Here is a 17642-nt window from a genome sequence, read left to right as displayed (position 1 = left end):
GTCAGAAAAATTACTTTGACAGAATCCTTATTTCAACTCCTATGACACAGTTATCACTGTTTTAAACTGAGGAAACCATTGCTCAGAGCACTTGAGTGGCCTTTCCAGGCTCACCCGATGTGTGGGTACAACAGCTGGGATTTAGGTCCCCCCCACTGGCCTCCCACCCCTTCAGCGCTTTTCTCCAACTGCGAAGGTCTCTCCTCCCTGGGTGGCAGCACACTGCTGTCTTCTTCCTTTCATCATCTTTTCTACCCTTTGGGCAACACCTACTGCTGCCATCACTAACCAGACCTGCCGGCTGAATGCAAGTGTTCTTCAGTGCCTGCCCTGGACCTGCAGCTCCTCTGACTACACAGACTTCTAGGCAATCAGGGTAGTTCAGCCACTGTAGTGGGGACTGCCAAGCACACAAGCCCCACAGCCAAACAGCCTGGCTTCGACCTGGCTCCCCCAAGACTTAGTCCACCCCCCTGGAGAGTTATATAACCTCTTTGTGCCACAGGTTCTTGGCTTATAAAACAATGATGGGAAACAGTACCTACCTTAAAGGGGGATAGAAAGACAAAAATAGAATTCATGTATAAGATTTAGAAAAGTGGACACATTGCAAGATCTGTGTTAATATGAATAGAGACTAACAAATTAAGTAAAACAAAGTAGACATTCCTTCACCGTCTTCCCCCTGGGCTCTAAATCCAAAGCAGAGATGATGGAGAACGGAAGAGGCTTAGGAGGCCAGTGAGAATACTAATGGAGAAGCAGACGTTAGGAGACAGATAAGAAAAGGAGGAAGAAAAAGCTCCAAAAGCCTTTTCTTGACTCACCAAGATACAGATCGGCTCTCTTTCTCCTTTGTTTGTTTCCGTACCTAACACTGCTGGTATTTTCATACTTATCAGCCTGCATTTTAATTCCTGTTCAGAGGTCTGCCTTTCCTTACTAGACTGTGAGACCTTTAATTCAATTAATAATTCGTAGTAATCCCTTTATCCTTGGCACCTAGCAAAGTGCTTGATATGTTGTTAGTACTTAATAAATCTCTGTGAATGCAGGAATGAATGACCTAGTGAACACAGTGCAGTTTTAGGAATGCATCTCCTAGTGAGGCCCTCTTGTATCACCGCTTGAGATTGTTGGAGTTCCGCAGCAATGGCTAAGAAGTCCACTCAGCAGCCAGTTCTCTCCCTTTTAGAAGCACTCATACATTATCTACTGCTTTACAGCTTTAGCAAAACCGTAGCCCAGGTCATGGTCTCAAGGCCTCCAACTCTTTCAGAAACTTTTTTTTTAATTTCAGTACTTCTGTTAGCCACCGATTTTCTCTCTGCTCCTGATGTTGCACTGTGATGTGCTACCTCTGTATGGCATAAAAGCCTTTGTAATGGCCTCAGCTAAGTGCAGCCAGCCAGAGGCATAGGGTCGGTGGGGGTTGGGGGCCCTCAAGCCTTCAGCCCTCCTTTCAGCTTTAGAAGTCCCTGATGTGGAACCAGACTGCAGTACTTCTGCACTTACTGTACCATTGGCCAAAATTTAGTAATTAGGATCATTCCTGAACAAAGATTGCAGACAGAACCAAAGTCCAGGTAAAATATTGGTAGAGGCCAGGCCAAGTGATAGGGAACAGACAAAAAAATGTCTCTTTGTGTACGATGAGAAATAAGGAAAGAAGGGAAGAAAAGGGCCCAGTCAATTTTCTCCACAAATAAACAATTCTACTCTTAATAAAAAGAGGTTTCTTTTGATGATAGCCAGCTAAAGTGCACATTCTCTGCAGTAAAGTAGCTTTTAAAGCAAGTTTAAGGGGTTAGAAGGGCCTGGAAGAAGAGTTTATAACTATCTGTCTCCTGCTTTCATGTCCTGCTAGCAACACAGTCCTCTAGCTCCTTCCCTCTCCCCATCCCAAAGAAAGAGCAAATTTCCCCTAGCTCAGATTAGTGCTGAGTGATGACTTTTTTGGCATCCAAACTAGAGTCAACTCAGTCTACCCGTTCAATTTCAGGTTCACAGATCCAGGGGTGATGTTATGGCTACTGACTTAAATGTGTTAATTTTTTAACACTCACCAGGTCGCCTTTTGAAGTTAACACCCTTTTAAGGAAAGTAAGAAAAATTCACACCTCTTCAAAAGCAACTGTTTTCAGAAGACTTACAAGAGTGTAGTGTATGTTGATCCATGGTGAAGCTCATCGCTTAGAATGCATAAAACACCTGCACTGGAAAATTTGATTTTGAAGATCATATATACAAAGAATGAGTTTATTCATTTGTTAACAAATGTTTATTAAAGACACAGCATAAAATATTTCTATGCTAGAAATTGTATGCCACAGAAGTTACTTCTTTTCTGGACGAAAGTAAGGTCTCAGGGGAGTCATTGCACTTTTATGTGCACATCCTGTCTTCTCCACCACATTGCTGCAGGCCAATTGCTCTTAAACCCTTTAGTTTTATTTATTTATTTGTATAAGTTGTAGCCCTAACCCAGAACCTTGTCTAGGAGACTTGCGTAGTGCTATTCATTGATTGTCACTCCAAAGTCCTAGGAAATTAGAAAATTGGCTTTTTATCCCTGTCATCTTATTTATCAATAAGTCTAAAAGTATCCCATCCAAAAAGTGCATGAAGATACTCAGTGATATTAATCATGAGGGAAATACAAATAAAAACCACAATCATGTGTCATTTCACACCCATTTTCATGGCAGCTATCAAGACAACAACAACAGCAACAACAAAAACCAGAAAATAACAAGTGTTGGCAAGAATGTGGAGAAACTGAAACTTTTGTGTCCTATTGATAAGAATGTAAAATGGTATAACTCTTATGGAAGACAGCCTGAGTCTGGGTCCTTAATGAATACAAAATAAGCTTATAACATTCCCAGAATTTCACTTCTGGACATATGTTTGCAAAATAATTGAAAGGTGGGTCTCAAGAAAATATTCATATCCTTATGGTGATAGCATAGCAGCATTATTCACAACATCCCAAAACATAGAAGCAACTCAAGTGTCTTATCAATAGATGATTAAATAATAGAATATTATTCAACTTCAAGGGAATTATGACACGTGCTATAATATGGACAATCCTTGAGACCATTAAGTTGAAAACATTATGTCACAAAAAGACAAATATTATATGTTTCTGTTTAGATGAAGCATCTATAAAGATAGAAGAATAGTGGCTGTCAAGGGCTGGGCAGAGGAAGAAATGGAAATTTCTTGTTTAATGAATGTAAGGTTTCAGTTTTACAAGATGAAAACAGTTCTGTGGATTGGTGCATGAATGTACCTAACAGTACCAAACAAAGCACTTAAAATGATTAAGATAAATTTTGTTTTTTATATTTCACTGCAAGTAAAAAATGATATTTATTATCCAATACAATGAATGAAGTGTTTATGTAGGTGAAATGCAGAAGGTTGTCCTAATTCCCTCTGGATTCTTAAATGTGAATGATGTAGGTCACAAATAAAATATCACTCTGGTTTTTATGAGCTGCAATATTGGAATTGTATCAATTTCAGAGTCCATTAACTTTTGATAATCAGGATGGCTAGTGACATACAGTAGGTTCTGTGTGTATATGTGTGTGCAAGTGTGTAAGCACACCCAAGCCCCACCCCACTATGTGTAATTTAAACTTGATGATACTTGAAAAAGCCAGGGAAAATGTTAAATTCCAAAGGGGTAGTGGCATTTGCTCTTTGAAAGCCAAGACATGGAAATTAATGTGATTTAAATGCAGCATGACAAATATTTAGCAGTAAAATGTTCATTTTATCAGTAATGCTTATCTCTAAAATGAGACCTTGAAAAATGTAGCTGAATTTCTTGTATTGCTCTTTCCATTGTGAGGGTCTATGTTTAATCTCAGTAACGTCAGTGCGGTTTTGTAACACTGACACAGAAATTATGATTGTCAATTGTCAATAATATAGCTGGGAATTTGGAGAGTATAAGCCATTAGGAAAGAAATTTTCTTCCTTTTCTTTCCTTTTTGTATGGAAAAAGAAATCCCTAAACACTGTGATGAAATATTTTATGTCTGTACTCTCTGCAGTAGGAAGATGTGGAATTAAGGAGAGCTATAAAATATAAAGACTCTAGACCTGCATATGATTATCCATATTAAATTGAAGTAAATTTACTTTATATTGCTCACTGTGAGTTTTTCACTTGCAAAACAAGATTTTTTTTATTTGACCCCTGATCTCCATTTTCTACAAATCTAAATACTTGGGAGTATTTGGGGACTCAAGACTAGTTTGAGTGGCTTTTCTCCTTTCATCATGTTAAATTAAGCTATATTTAAAGTAATCAATGCAAAATAACCTAACTGGATTGACTTTTCTAGCCATTATCTATCAGCTAAAGAAAGGCAAAAGTTCAATTTCAATATTTTGGTTGATTGAGAAGTTGAAAAGAACAGGTTTTTACAAAAGACTTTGTGGTTTAAATTTGACCAGAAAAGAAAAAAGCATATATATATATATCTATACACATAGATATAGACAGATAGATAGATATGTAGATATTCTTCCCTCTCTAGAAGCCAAGATCAGACCTCGATACTCGGTATGTCATGACTTGCACATGTTTTGCAGGAACCACTAGCAGTCATCTCTGTACCTCCTTTATTCTTTAAACCCACACCCAACCAATTCCCAAGTAGTCACCATCTCATTTGGCCTTGCCTTGTTCATTACTATTCTTCAAGTTCAGAATTTTAATTATTTCTCTGCCAGATTATTACAGCCATATTTCTGACTCTAGGATTTTTCCAACCAATATATACTTTTTATTGGTGCAAAATTAATTTTCATTCAATCATCTGGCTTTCACCATGTCCTTCCCTGAGTCATGAACTCCCAGGGCTCTGTGCACCACTGTATCTAATCCAGCTGCTTGGCTTGTGTATAAAATCCTCCACAATCTGGACTTTGCCAGTCTTTCTGGGCTCATCGGCCCCTAACCCCCATTAACCCTCTCAACATCACCACCCTGGGCTTTAAACATTCTCAGAACATCTTCTCCTGTGCTTCTGCTATTCCTTCCACCTAGCACTAGTTCTTTGTCTGTCTTCTTTCATGAAGACTTTCTTTAGTATATGGAATGAAATTGATGTCTCTTTCCCCTGAATTCCTAAATCAGGCTTTCCTTTCTCTTGCATATAACTGATTTTTAAAATTTTTATATCTTAGCTTTGTGCCTATAATCCCTTTATTCCCACATCTTTTGCGGGACCTATGCTTCATTCACCTCGACACTCTTATTGGATCTTCCGCTTTGTGTTTTACATAGTAAATATTTATTGATGGAATATGTTTGCTGGACTCAATTTCTAGAGTTTATTGAGCAAATTTGATGTTAGTTTAATTAATCAAATTTTCAGTAGAGAAGAAATATCACAAATTATTAGTCCGATACAACAAATCCAAGAAACATTAGTCAACCTACTGGGTCCTAGAAGATGAAGAACTCTGACAAAGAAATTCCTGGCCACCAGACGAACTGAGTCAGAAAAACAATGCATAGGCAATAGCTATCACTGTGTGGCCTCCACTAAGCCCTTGACAGTGAAGAGGAGAGTAGAACATAGTTTTCATGACTATGTTTTGAACCTGACAATGCTCCATAGATACAAAATGCAAATATTCTGTGAAATGTAGCACATGTGTCATAAGTCCCTTATCTTCCTGACCTTTTTTTCCACCCCAGTGAAGTCTAATGTCAATCACATTCCTCTTCCTTTTTATTGATCTGTGTTTTCTCTCTCACAGCTTTAAAATTTACTATTTCTCTTCACCACTCCTAAACTCTACCATAAGTATCTAAGTATAGGGGCTCTTTCCTTGTAAAGTTCTTGTTTGGAAATATATGAATATTTTTAATCAGAGGCATTTCATTTCTATTTCTAGTAAATTCGCAGGTGTTTTTTTATTTCTAAACATTATTTGTTTCTTATGAAGCCAATTTTAAATAGTGTAACCTTTTAAATTTTTTATTTTGCTTATTTTTATTAGTATGTGTTCGCAGTACGTAATGTTTTCATTCTGTGTGTGAGGTTAGTAAATGTGCATATACATCTTAATTCCTTTTTTATCCCTTTTCACTACCTTCTCTTCCCCCCCTCCATGTCTTGTTCTTGGATGTTTTGTCAAATATTTCTTCTCTTCTGAGTTGTCTATTATTCACATCTTGATATTTCTTCTTGTATCATTTATGTCTTATATTTTTCTCGTATATTCTTATTTCTTTTTAAAATTAAGACATATTAGTTGTGCATATTAATAAGATTCATTGTGATATTTCCATACAAGTATAAAGCATGCATTGATCAATCTAACCACCCTTCTTCTACTCTATGCCACTTATTTTTCTTCTAATCCTCCAGTTCACTAATTTATGTTGAGACATCGCCATCTTACATATTTATAGAGTTCTTAATTTATCATATATTCTCAGATTTTGAATTGATCCCTCTTTATACTTTGTATCACACTACTAATATCCCAATTTACCTATCTAAGACTAATTAGTAGGCTTATTTTAGATTCTTGGTATTTAGGGTTCATTATTTCATTTATGGAAAATAGAGTTTTAGTTCTTGGTATCTCACAATGCTTACGCACATCAAACATTTCATAATTTTTTTGTTTTGAACTCATATTACCCTAAGGATATCAATTATCTTGACTTTGAATGGAGGGTAAAAATTCAGACCCTAGCTTATGTCCTTTCATATGAATTTAGGAAGTAAGGGCAAGAGACCAATAAATCAGGGTTAAAAGTCTTCCAATATTGTTCTCTCAATTATATCACTTCCTATTTGCAGGCAAAAACACAACTTATGAAGTTGTTACATGACCCTCAGGAAACTTCCCCATAGTTTTGGTCTTGGAGTCTACTTTTGTCTAGAGCTTCATCTCTTGGTTGTAATCACATGGCCCCTGACCTGTGGTGCAGGGAAATAAAGACACCATGTTCAAGAAGCAACAGGTCTGCCTACCCTTCCATTCTCTCACCCACCCAGACCTCTTGACCACCCTGCTGTCACTCCAAATGGCTCTGGTTAGAATGGTACCACACTATGTTTTTTGGCCTCATAATGATTTGGGAGTGGGTAATAAAGAAATTGAAGAACCTCACCTCTAATCTGTTACTTTTCTTTTTCTTTTTTTTGTTTTTGTTTTTGTTTTTGTTTTTTCTTGGTAACGGGGATTGAACTTGGGTCCTTACACTTGCGAGGCAGGCGGCAGAACCCCTGAGCTAAATCCCCGGCCCTAATCTGTTACTTTTCTATTCTACAAATTTTTGTACATTCTGGTCTGCTTGTGTTTTCCTTCTCCATACTCAGATCCCATTTCTGCCTCCCTGGTGGTCCACACCATTTTTTTCTCAGATTCATCAACCTCTGTGTCCCACTATGGTATCTCCAAAGTTGGCTGCAGGGTTTTACTTACCAAGTTTCCCCAGAGAAACTTAACCAAAAGAAGATATTGTATGCAAGTTGGCCATCCTTAATCTAAAAATGTAAAACCCTAAAACCTCCTAACTCAGAAACATTTTGAGCATTCATATGATGCCACAAATGAAAATTCCTGCATCTGACCTCATATGACAGATCACAGCCAAACTGTAGGCACAATGAAAGTACTGTACAAAATTACCTTCAGGTTTTACAGTTAGGGTATGTATAAAACACACATGAATTTTGTGTTTAGACTTAGATCCCACTCCAAGATGCCATGTTATGTATACGCAAATATTCCAAAATTTCAAAAAGAAACATAATCTGAAACACTCCTGGTCCAAAGCATTTCAGATAATGCACTATACATTTATATATTGAGATTTATTATAATGAATTTGCTCATGCACTTGAGACTGAGAAGTTCCACAATCAGCCATCTTCAAGCCAGAGAAATCAGAAAAGCTGGTGGTATACATCAGTATGAGTCTGAAGACCTGAGAACCAGAGGAGCTAATGATGTAAATCCCAGTGTGAGAGTAGAAGATGAGATGTTCCAGTTCAAGCACGGAGGTAGAATCCATAGAATGAATTCCTCCTTCTTCTGCCTTTTGTTCTATTAAGACCATCAAAAGACTGGATGATGTCCAACCTCATTGCAGACAGCCATCTACTTTATGAGTCCATCAATTCAGATGCTAATCTCATGTAGAAACACTCTCAGACGCACCCCCCAAACAATGTTTAACCTGGGCACCCCATGGCCTTCTTTAGTTGACACATAAAATGAATCATCACAAGGGATATCAAGCCAAAGGTGTGTTCAGTACCCTCTCTTAAAGATTTTTAGATAATTGCACAGTTTAAAATCTTACTCATGTTTACATCCATTTACCAAATGGGCTATTTTAGGAATGAAGATGTCTTTGTTTTTGATATGATATTCATGAGTAGGTCTTGGCCAGTGTGTTCTTGGATGGTAGTATGAAAAGTAGATAAAACTTAGAGAATATGCCTAAAGAGTAGGTTTCTAAAGAAGTGTAGTCAGGATTCAATAAAAGCAACAGAACTGCTAGAGTGTGTGTGTGTGTGTGTGTGTGTGTGTGTGTGTGTGTGTATTACATGTAGATATACATGCCAGAAATACTAGTTTATATATAGATATCCAAATATACACATATTTCATTTATATATTAATATATACAGTCATGTATCAATGGTATGGATACATTCTGAGAAAATTGTTGTTTGGTGATTTTGACTTTGTGGGAACATCATAGAGTATACTTACAAAATACTTGAGACTACGATGTCACTAGGAGATATAACCTATAGGATCATCATTGTGTGTGCAGCCCATTGTTGATCAAAATGTTACATGGTACATGATTGTATATTTCAATGAAATGAATTTAGTGTAGGTCTTTATTCTTACACAATCATAAGGACATGCCAAACAGACTCTATATGGCCATTTCCTTTACATTTTAGGTTACAGCTTGAAGTCCTTGGGGCGGGAAACTGAGTAAAGAAGATGAATGTTAAGAGCAGGAGGAACAAGAAAAAGTTGGAACCCGCCAATCACTTTGGAACCCACAAGGGCAGACTGGAACCCCTGTCAGTTCTAACTTTGATGACAGTTAGATTTGGAAGAGGTCAGTTCCTCTCATTGTTGACCTTAACACCTTTCCTAGAAGTCAAAGAAGCTAAAGGAGAATCCAGAAGAAACAGAGCAGTTGCAGACCCAGCTGCTGTCCCAAGTGATGAAGTATGTTGACACATTACAGGAGCTGCAAAAATGCCTGGGGGACCTTCCCAGACCTTTTGAGAATATAAGACAATATGGTGCTGCTTCAGCCCCACCTGCCAACTGCCACACGGAGAATGTCTCGTAAGGCTCACCATAGCCTACAACACACAAGGAAGGGATTCTGGGAAATAGAGTTCAGCCTAGCCAAACATTTAGAGTTTCTCATTATCTCATGATATTTAATCTGAGTCTGATTAAATTATGACTTGAACTCAGGATCTTGAAGAGATATTAGGACTTCCACATTCACAATGACACTATCTGCAATAGCCAAAATATGGAAATGTCCAAAGGTGGGGGAAAGGTTAGAAAATGTGGTAAATCCAATCATGTGTCATTTAAAAATGGGGACATGGTCTGAGAACTGGTCAGTGATTTCATCATTGTGGGAACAATAAGGAACATACTTAACAAACTAAAATGATGAACATTTTATGGGACTGCTGAGCTCTGTGCGATAAATTGTTGACCAGAACATCATTCGGTGAGATATGACTATACATACAGTATCAGCTTTAAGAAAAGAAGGAAATCCTTCCAGAAGAACCTTAAGGGTGTTATGCTAAGTAAAATAAGATAGTCACAGAAGGACATAGTAGATGATTACACTTAAATGAGGTATCAAAAATGGTCAAACTCATAGAAATAAAGCATATAATGGTGATAGACAGGGCTGGAGGGAGGAAAAGGGAGAGTTGCTAATCAGTGATCATAAAGTTCAGTTATAAAAGATGAATAAGTTCAAGGGACCTGCTGTACCACATAGTAACTATAATTAATAATGCTGTATTGTACCCTTGAAAATCTGATGAGTGGATGGATCTCATATTATGAGTTATTATCACCATAAAACAGAAAATAAAGGAAATGTTAGAATGCCTTTCCTATGGCAAAGGAAATGCTAAACTTTTATAAGAATAAATATTCTCAGACCCCTCCTTAGAATTTCTACCTTACATTGCGTTCTTGTCAAGACTTCGATAATTCACTTTCAGTGAACTACGAAAAAGCTCATAGTATATCAACCACAGTCCTTGCAGCAGACAGACAGCATCCTCAAATTGGGAAGATTTGAAAACAGTTTACAAAGGGACAATTTAGAAATCAGGGAACTGGGGAGGCCACAGCAGTGATGCAAAACTGTGGTGACCCTGATACTCTTAGCACACCGTCACCCAAAGGTGTCACTGGCTGGACAAGTTAGTTACCAAGGAGACAGCTGCATATACAGGGCCGCCTTGAAAAAACCAGGAACTTTTCACAAAGTGACGACCAGGCCGAGTTGTCCCTGAGAACCTCTGAATCAGAAGAACAAATATTCAGACCTCCCTCTCTAGACTTTTCCATTGGTTAAACCAGACAAAGTCCAGAGGCCAGGGCTCCCACTGTCAGGCTTCCAGGGTAGAAAGCCAGGTGGAACAGAATGGAAAACATGTGAGAAGGAGCAAGTGGATGAGATGCAGCAAAACAAAAATCATCATCATCCACACAGAAATTAGAAAGATCTAAAAATTACTTAGGCTAATTCTGTTATTTTAGAGGTGAAAAAGGCAATGTGTTGAGAGGCTGTGATTTATCAGAATAAAAGATCCATTAAGGACAGAAATATTTTGCTCATTTCATATTCTGAACACCTAATACAGTGTATGGCTCATAGTAGGTTCTCAATAAATGTTAATTTAGCTGGTTTGATAGAATCAAATTGGATTATATAAAACAAAAGCACAATTTAAATATGAGTGTCCTGTCTGCTAATTGTATACCACCACCACGAGATAACATTTTAATTTTAAAATATCAGACATGCTAGAAATTGAACAATATAACTTCCTTTTTACTCCCACCCCTACCATAAGTGATAAAAATTGGGAAGCAAGAAAGAAGAAAATTAAAGGGCCTACGTGATTTACCAAATGTGTAATTAGCCTCCAATTAGATCCAGATAGGCTATAGCACTTTCTCCTGTTGAATCTTTTAGTACTGAGCATATTGAGTGCTTTATCATGCCTTCACAATTGTACAATAGCCAGCCAAGTGCTGAAGCCTTCTTATGTTTGGAAAATGAATCCATATTTCTAATACCAGTTTTTCTTTTAACCTATTTGTGAATGATTTATTGTAGTAGCAAATCAGATCATGATAAGATAAAGCTTTTTAGAGGTCATTAAAGAGTTTTGGGGAAGTTCCTACAAAGATTCTAGTCTTATATTGTCTGGGTGATAAGGCAACTTAACAATTTATGTCAAAGTTTGCAAAATGTGTTTGTCTGATAAACAGTTTGCTCTGCGGGCATCAATCATACTTGCTCTCCGTGGTGTGTTGTATTTTTCATGAAGTGAACTTTAGTGACTTGCCCATCTACAGGTTTTTTCAAGATTGCAGCATGCTAAAGAGATCTTCCCATCTTCCCCTGCACAGCTGCATTTCAAATCTCATAACATAGCTGCATACACAGGTGCCAACGTGGGCAACCTCAACAAGACTGGTGAGGAAGGAAATTCGGTACAAGTTAGTGTCATTGGGAAGACAAGAGTCAAACAGTCGTTAGACTGGGGACAAATGAAATACCAGAAAAAGATAAAGTATGCGTGTGAATGCGCATATATCCATGCACAACATTTCTAGGCAATATAAGGACTGAATGGAAATTATCATACTCAGTGGGACCATAAATGTTCACAAATGTTTGGAGATCTTGGTACACGGTAGAGAGAGTTGATCCCCACTCTCAGCTCTGGCCCTTGCTGCATGTTCTCATTAATAAAATGAAAGAAATAATAACTGCACTACCCCCTTCATCACATCGAACCCAGATCAGACACAGGAGAGCAGATGAGACCACTTTGTAAACTAAATCACTATGCAAATATAAGCCATCGCGATAAATGTTGACTCAGGAGAGAAGGTATGTTTGTGATTCTTTCATAACTTAAAAAAATAAAATACCAAAGACCGCAGGACAACTTGGTTAACATACATTTGGCTTTCTCAAATCTTACCATTTTAGAAGCATTTGCAACTGCTTATAAATCACTTCTCAAAATTGCCCTGAGCTGAAATGATATTTCTAAGCGCATGTTAAAAGCCTATAAGTGCTTCTGTTCTTGAACAAAGTGAAATCAGGTTACGTTAATAGAAGTATTAATTAATCTGCTCTAATTTTATTCATCAGAATTAGCATTAGTGAAAAGTCTCTCCCATCCTTGAGTACCCTAAAGTGCATGAGGCTTTAGAGACAGGGCTCCAGCTGTAGCACCTAGCAGCGAGGATGAGAGAGTGGAAGATTATTGTCTAATTTGGAAACCTGAGATGTTCCTAGGAAGTGCTGTGGGGCGTGTTATAATGAAAATACCGATCCACATTAGCCATGGTTGCCATAAGCAAAAATCTTAATATCTTGGCCAAACCTACTTAAGGTTCATGTAATAAACCCGCATTCCTAATTTTATTAGTGATGTGCCAAGTTAAGCACTTCGCTGGCCTTTGGACAGATTTATAGCTTGCCTGTGCTGAATTAGTGGTGACTGACAAGAGGACATTGTTTTATAGGATGCTATTTAGATAAAAACCTGCGGGTGTTTCTGTAATGTTGTCACTTCAAGTCCAAACAGGAAAAAAGAAATGTGTATTAAGGAGGACTCTTCATTAGCCTTTATGAGTTTAATCTAGTGCAGTCAAATGCTTCCTTATAAGGCAAGACATTTTAATGGACAGAGACAACCTTATCTCTTCTCCAGGTTTCAAAATAAAACAATCTCTTAGACTTAGTGCTGCATCAAAAGAGAAAGTTCAATGAGTTAATGTTTCTTAGGCACTTAGAACAGTGACTGGCACACAGCGAGCACTCTCTCTTTGTTAAATAAGCCAAATATATAAAATTAAAATTGGTTTTTCTGATTCTACAATGTATTTCTATACATCCCCTCCCCCGCAAAAAGGTACATTTAGGCAATCTTCTACTCCTTGTTGATATTTTCTTGTTAGTGGAGTTTACCAAACTGTTAGCCATTCTTTTTTCTCATGGTTTGTAAAATTCAGATTTTTCTTTTTACAAGGAGGAATTCCAGAACCTTCTATTTATTCATGGACATGAGCAGTTCTTCCAGGCTTTCATGCTGAAAGCAATTTGCTTGTGAGTTAAGGGAGAGTGTAGTCACTTCAGAAGGCTGTGGTGAGGACTAGGGACCTCACTGTACCTCACTATTAACAGCTGAATGGCTTCGTGAACACAGATCTTGGCAGTGCTCGTGGTGTGGTTACAGGGGGAATGAGTCTTTAGAAATTAAAGCCAAGGCCTATAAATATGTTTTCCCCATGACCTAAACAGGTCACTGGCCTGAATGTCAAACTCATTCATCTAAACCCTGATCCTTCTCTCTTTTCTCATTAAAAAAAAAAAAATCTGAAAAACAAGACTCCCTAAACTCTCTCCTGACCTCTGGGACCAAAGAGAAAGATAGCTGTATCCACTCACCAGGACCCTGCATGTGAAACTCAGAACTCCAAAGGAAAGATACGAAAAGAGATTTTAGGATCTGTGTTAAACTCTAAAATCCCAAACAAAAGGAGCCACCCAATAATTGTGATTCTGTTCTCATATTTAGCAAAAATAGCCCCTATTGGGCCGGGGATTTAGCTCAGTGGTTTCGCCACCTGCTGCGCAAGCGCAAGGACCCATGTTCGATCCCAGGTACCAAAAAAATAAAAAATAAAAAATAAATAAGCCCTATTGGCAGCATAGCATTGGCAGACATGCATAACGAGCAGGTTCTAACGCGCTGAGATGCAATTGTGAGAAGTGTGTTGGTGTCACTTGAATGTTCTCGTAGACACTTTGGGTCAAAGTGGGAGTTAACAAAGGTACTGTAATGTTTTCCACCAGCATTTAGTTGTCTTATCTGAGGGTCTCAGAGTTTCCAAAAAGTATTCATTGTTTTTCCTATCCCTTTTCTAGTTGAACATGAGAATCTTAGTTTACCCAAGCATAAGCCCAGACGTTAACTAGGAAATGAGTGGTCCTCATACTGCCAGCCTGTGCATATTATGACATTCATGTTCCTCAAAACAGCTCCACACCCTGTGAGCTCTCAACCACCTTGGTAATCCGGGCACAAAGAGAACAAATGAGGTCATCACCTATTCTATGCGTTTTTCTTGTGTTCCTGCTTTGTTGTTGTTGTTGCTGTTAAATTTCTGGCTTAATAGTGTGTAGACTGCCTGGGTCTCATCCTGACTGTTCTGTGAATTAGTGGTGAGATATTCGAAGGTTCACTTTCCTCCCTGTAAAATAAGGTTGATAATAGTATCTCTCTTATCAAATTGTTTGGAGGATTACACAGATAAACAAACATAAAGTACTTAGAGCAGTCCCTAGTACACAGAAATTTTCTCATAAATGCTAGCTTAAGCATTTGTTATTGTTATTTTTATTAGTCTGTCCATTCAAAAATTGTTTAAACTCTAAATTAGACATGATTCCTACTCTATTTTATACGCTTGGTTACCTTCTAGGCCTGTACAAACATAAGGCTGTGTAAATGCAGGTATGGAAAATGAAGTCCTATAAAACTGTGATTGTATATATACGTAGTGATGCCCCTTTTCTAGATCCAGGTCTATCGCTTCTCGGTCTTTTGGCTAAGATCAAGTGTAGTATCTAGATCCAGGCCTCTGTACAGTTGTCCTCTCCAATACTCACATTTAAATGTGTGTGTGTGCATATATATATATATATATATATATATATATATATATGCACAAGCGTATGTACTACATATTTCCTAGGGTGGAATTAAGTCATGAAAATGATGCTAAAATAGAGACACTGTGGTATAACCTCTATTAGACTGAATTCACTTCATAACATGTTTTGTTTGGCATGCATATATTTTGACTCTCAAGCAGAACTAATCTATTTGAATTCTGGTTTGAAAAGTAGGTCCTACCATCACACATTGACATTGTGAGTGCCCCCTCTTCACTTTGCTTCTCTTCTCTTCTCCTCTCTTCTCCCCCTCCCTGTCTCCCCCTCCTTCCCCTCTTTCTTCTCTCCTCTCCTCCCCTCCATCTCTCTTCCTCCCCTAACCCTCCACCCCTCCCTCCCCTCCTCTTTGCTTTTTGCTGAGACCTCAATGGCAGATGAGATTTCTACTCCCCTTGGCTGCTCCATTAATTGTGCTCCTTGCTTTTTGGAGCCTAGATAAAGTCACATGGCTAAGATGCCACCTCTAATCCCATTTTCCATTTGTATATTGGATTTTGCTAACCACTTTTTAAATAAAAATACAGCATGATTCTAATGTACTAAGGAGTTCCAAGGATAACCATATAATTTCAAAACGATACTGATTTTGTTTATATGCCACATAATCTTTTACAGTCCTTAGTCTTTATTTGAAGCATTGCAAAGTGGATTTTTATGAAAGGTATTATAAAGGACTCCTTGTTTCTTTATAACAGATCTGAACGTTAACTGATCAGAGTTCAGATAAATAGTCTTTACTCTCCATTAAAATATTAAAAAGCCTTTGGTAAGAAACTGGCATAAAGATTCTTCATTCTTGTTTAATGAACACTTGTTGGCAAGTATAACACTTTAATAGCTTTGCAGAATGAATTTTGTGTGTGCATCCTCCATTTCCTTGTCAGACACTTGTCCAGGTGCTGGAAATTTATTGGGGGAAGCATATTTTTACTCATTAGTTTTGTATTTGATTACAGAATAGTAAAATATGAACCACCAAGTCCCCGAGGCATAGCTGTGTACATTGAGATTAGTAATTGCATGTCATCGAGTTTTCCATTGGAATTTATATGGACAGATAGGATAGGTGTTTCTTAAGTAGGTTTAAAAGCAAAGCAAATTTGTATTTAATCTTTTTTTTTGCAGCTATAGTTTCCCTAATAGAGGAAAGGTTAGGCTATATCATATATTTTAAACATAGTTTTAATTTTTTTCTCTTTTCTATTTTTTTCCTCCAGAGGTGAGGCATATCAGATTTTCATGCTAACCACTACTAAAAAACTCAGTGCCTATAAGGATGATATGATATAAAACCTGTCAACAGAGACTAGTTTTGCCCACATTCCAGCAAGCACAATGAGGGGGCATGATTATAGGTGTAGACAAGCCTCACCATTCAAACAAGGAGCTTAAACACAAAACAGAAATTACAGGCTGATCCTCAAGATATATCTCTGTTTTTAAATCTACAAAGTTGAGGCTTTTATAATGTGAAGATTGTAGTTCTTCTCCCTTAAACGAGTTCTAGGTTTTGAGGCTGAGGTTGTAATTTTTTGTTATGCTTGCAAAGAGAAATTATCATTTTTGTTGTTTTGCAGTACAATAATAAAAAAGAGCTGCATTAAATGATTTTTGCTTTAGATTGTGCTACGCTTAAGCAATGCCAATCATGTTGTGCTCTTTTCTATAATGATGCTCATAAATGCAATTTCCAAAACAGAATCTAATGAGGTACTTAATGGTCACAAAACTGGCACATTTGATAATTAATGTTCCTTGCTGATTTTTTTGCTGATGCAGCATAGTGATAAACAGTGGTATAAGTTAACTAAACATATTCTTGAATCACTAGTTAAAATAAGAGCACAAAAAGAATTTTAATAATGCTATTTTCTCAAGAGTGAATGAAAACTCAATGACAACTTTCTAGGATCAATGAGAAAACTACATGAAAACAGCATATATTCTGAGATGCAGAACTACCTTCCACACGTGGAGAGGAACGAGACACTATCTGTGACTTACCTGCTTATACTATGCCCCACTAATAACAACTAAGGCCCTTCATTTCCAAGGTTCTCAGCTATCAAAAATAAGTACAATTTATTGAGCACTTACTATGTGCCAGGCACTTGTTATATATTTCCTCATTATAGTCTCATAACAGTTCTATATGTAAATTGTCCTTTACAAAGAATTGTTTCCATTTTAAAGATTAAGTACCAGGCTTAGCAAAGTTAAATTCACATAGTTTATTAGTAACAGTCCATTTATATGAAAGGCAGTGGCATAAAATGAAAAGGCCATAGTCTTATCGAGCACATGAAACCTGAGTTTGAATCTGTTTTCTGTTTCACAGTAATATGAGACCCTTAACCTCCTTGAACCTCGGTTTTCTCATCTACAAAATGAGGGTAGTAATACAGTGTGTAAGGACTAGAAACTATATCTGTACTGCAGTTGAGATATGACTTGAAGTTTTCAATTCTCTCTCTCTCTCTGTGTTTCTCTTTCTCTCTCTCTCTTTTGCTTTCCATGCTTCCAAGGAATTCAGCCAAAATGCAACTGGAAGCCAAGTGCCCCACCTCCAAAGCTCAGTACTTTTCCA

At 37.5% G+C, this 17642-nt stretch overlaps 1 pseudogene; it reads left to right on the top strand.

The window, feature by feature from the left end:
* Window positions 1-14908: 14908 nt before the first annotated feature.
* On the top strand, window positions 14909-15066 carry LOC147827637 (U2 spliceosomal RNA; annotated as a pseudogene).
* Window positions 15067-17642: the final 2576 nt, after the last annotated feature.

Source organism: Heterocephalus glaber, unplaced genomic scaffold, assembly GCF_053883595.1.
Source record: "Heterocephalus glaber isolate CG9 unplaced genomic scaffold, H.glaber_assembly_v1.0 deba00001442, whole genome shotgun sequence".
Classification (NCBI taxonomy): Eukaryota; Metazoa; Chordata; class Mammalia; order Rodentia; family Bathyergidae; genus Heterocephalus; species Heterocephalus glaber.
This window is presented reverse-complemented; position numbering and strand designations above follow the sequence as displayed.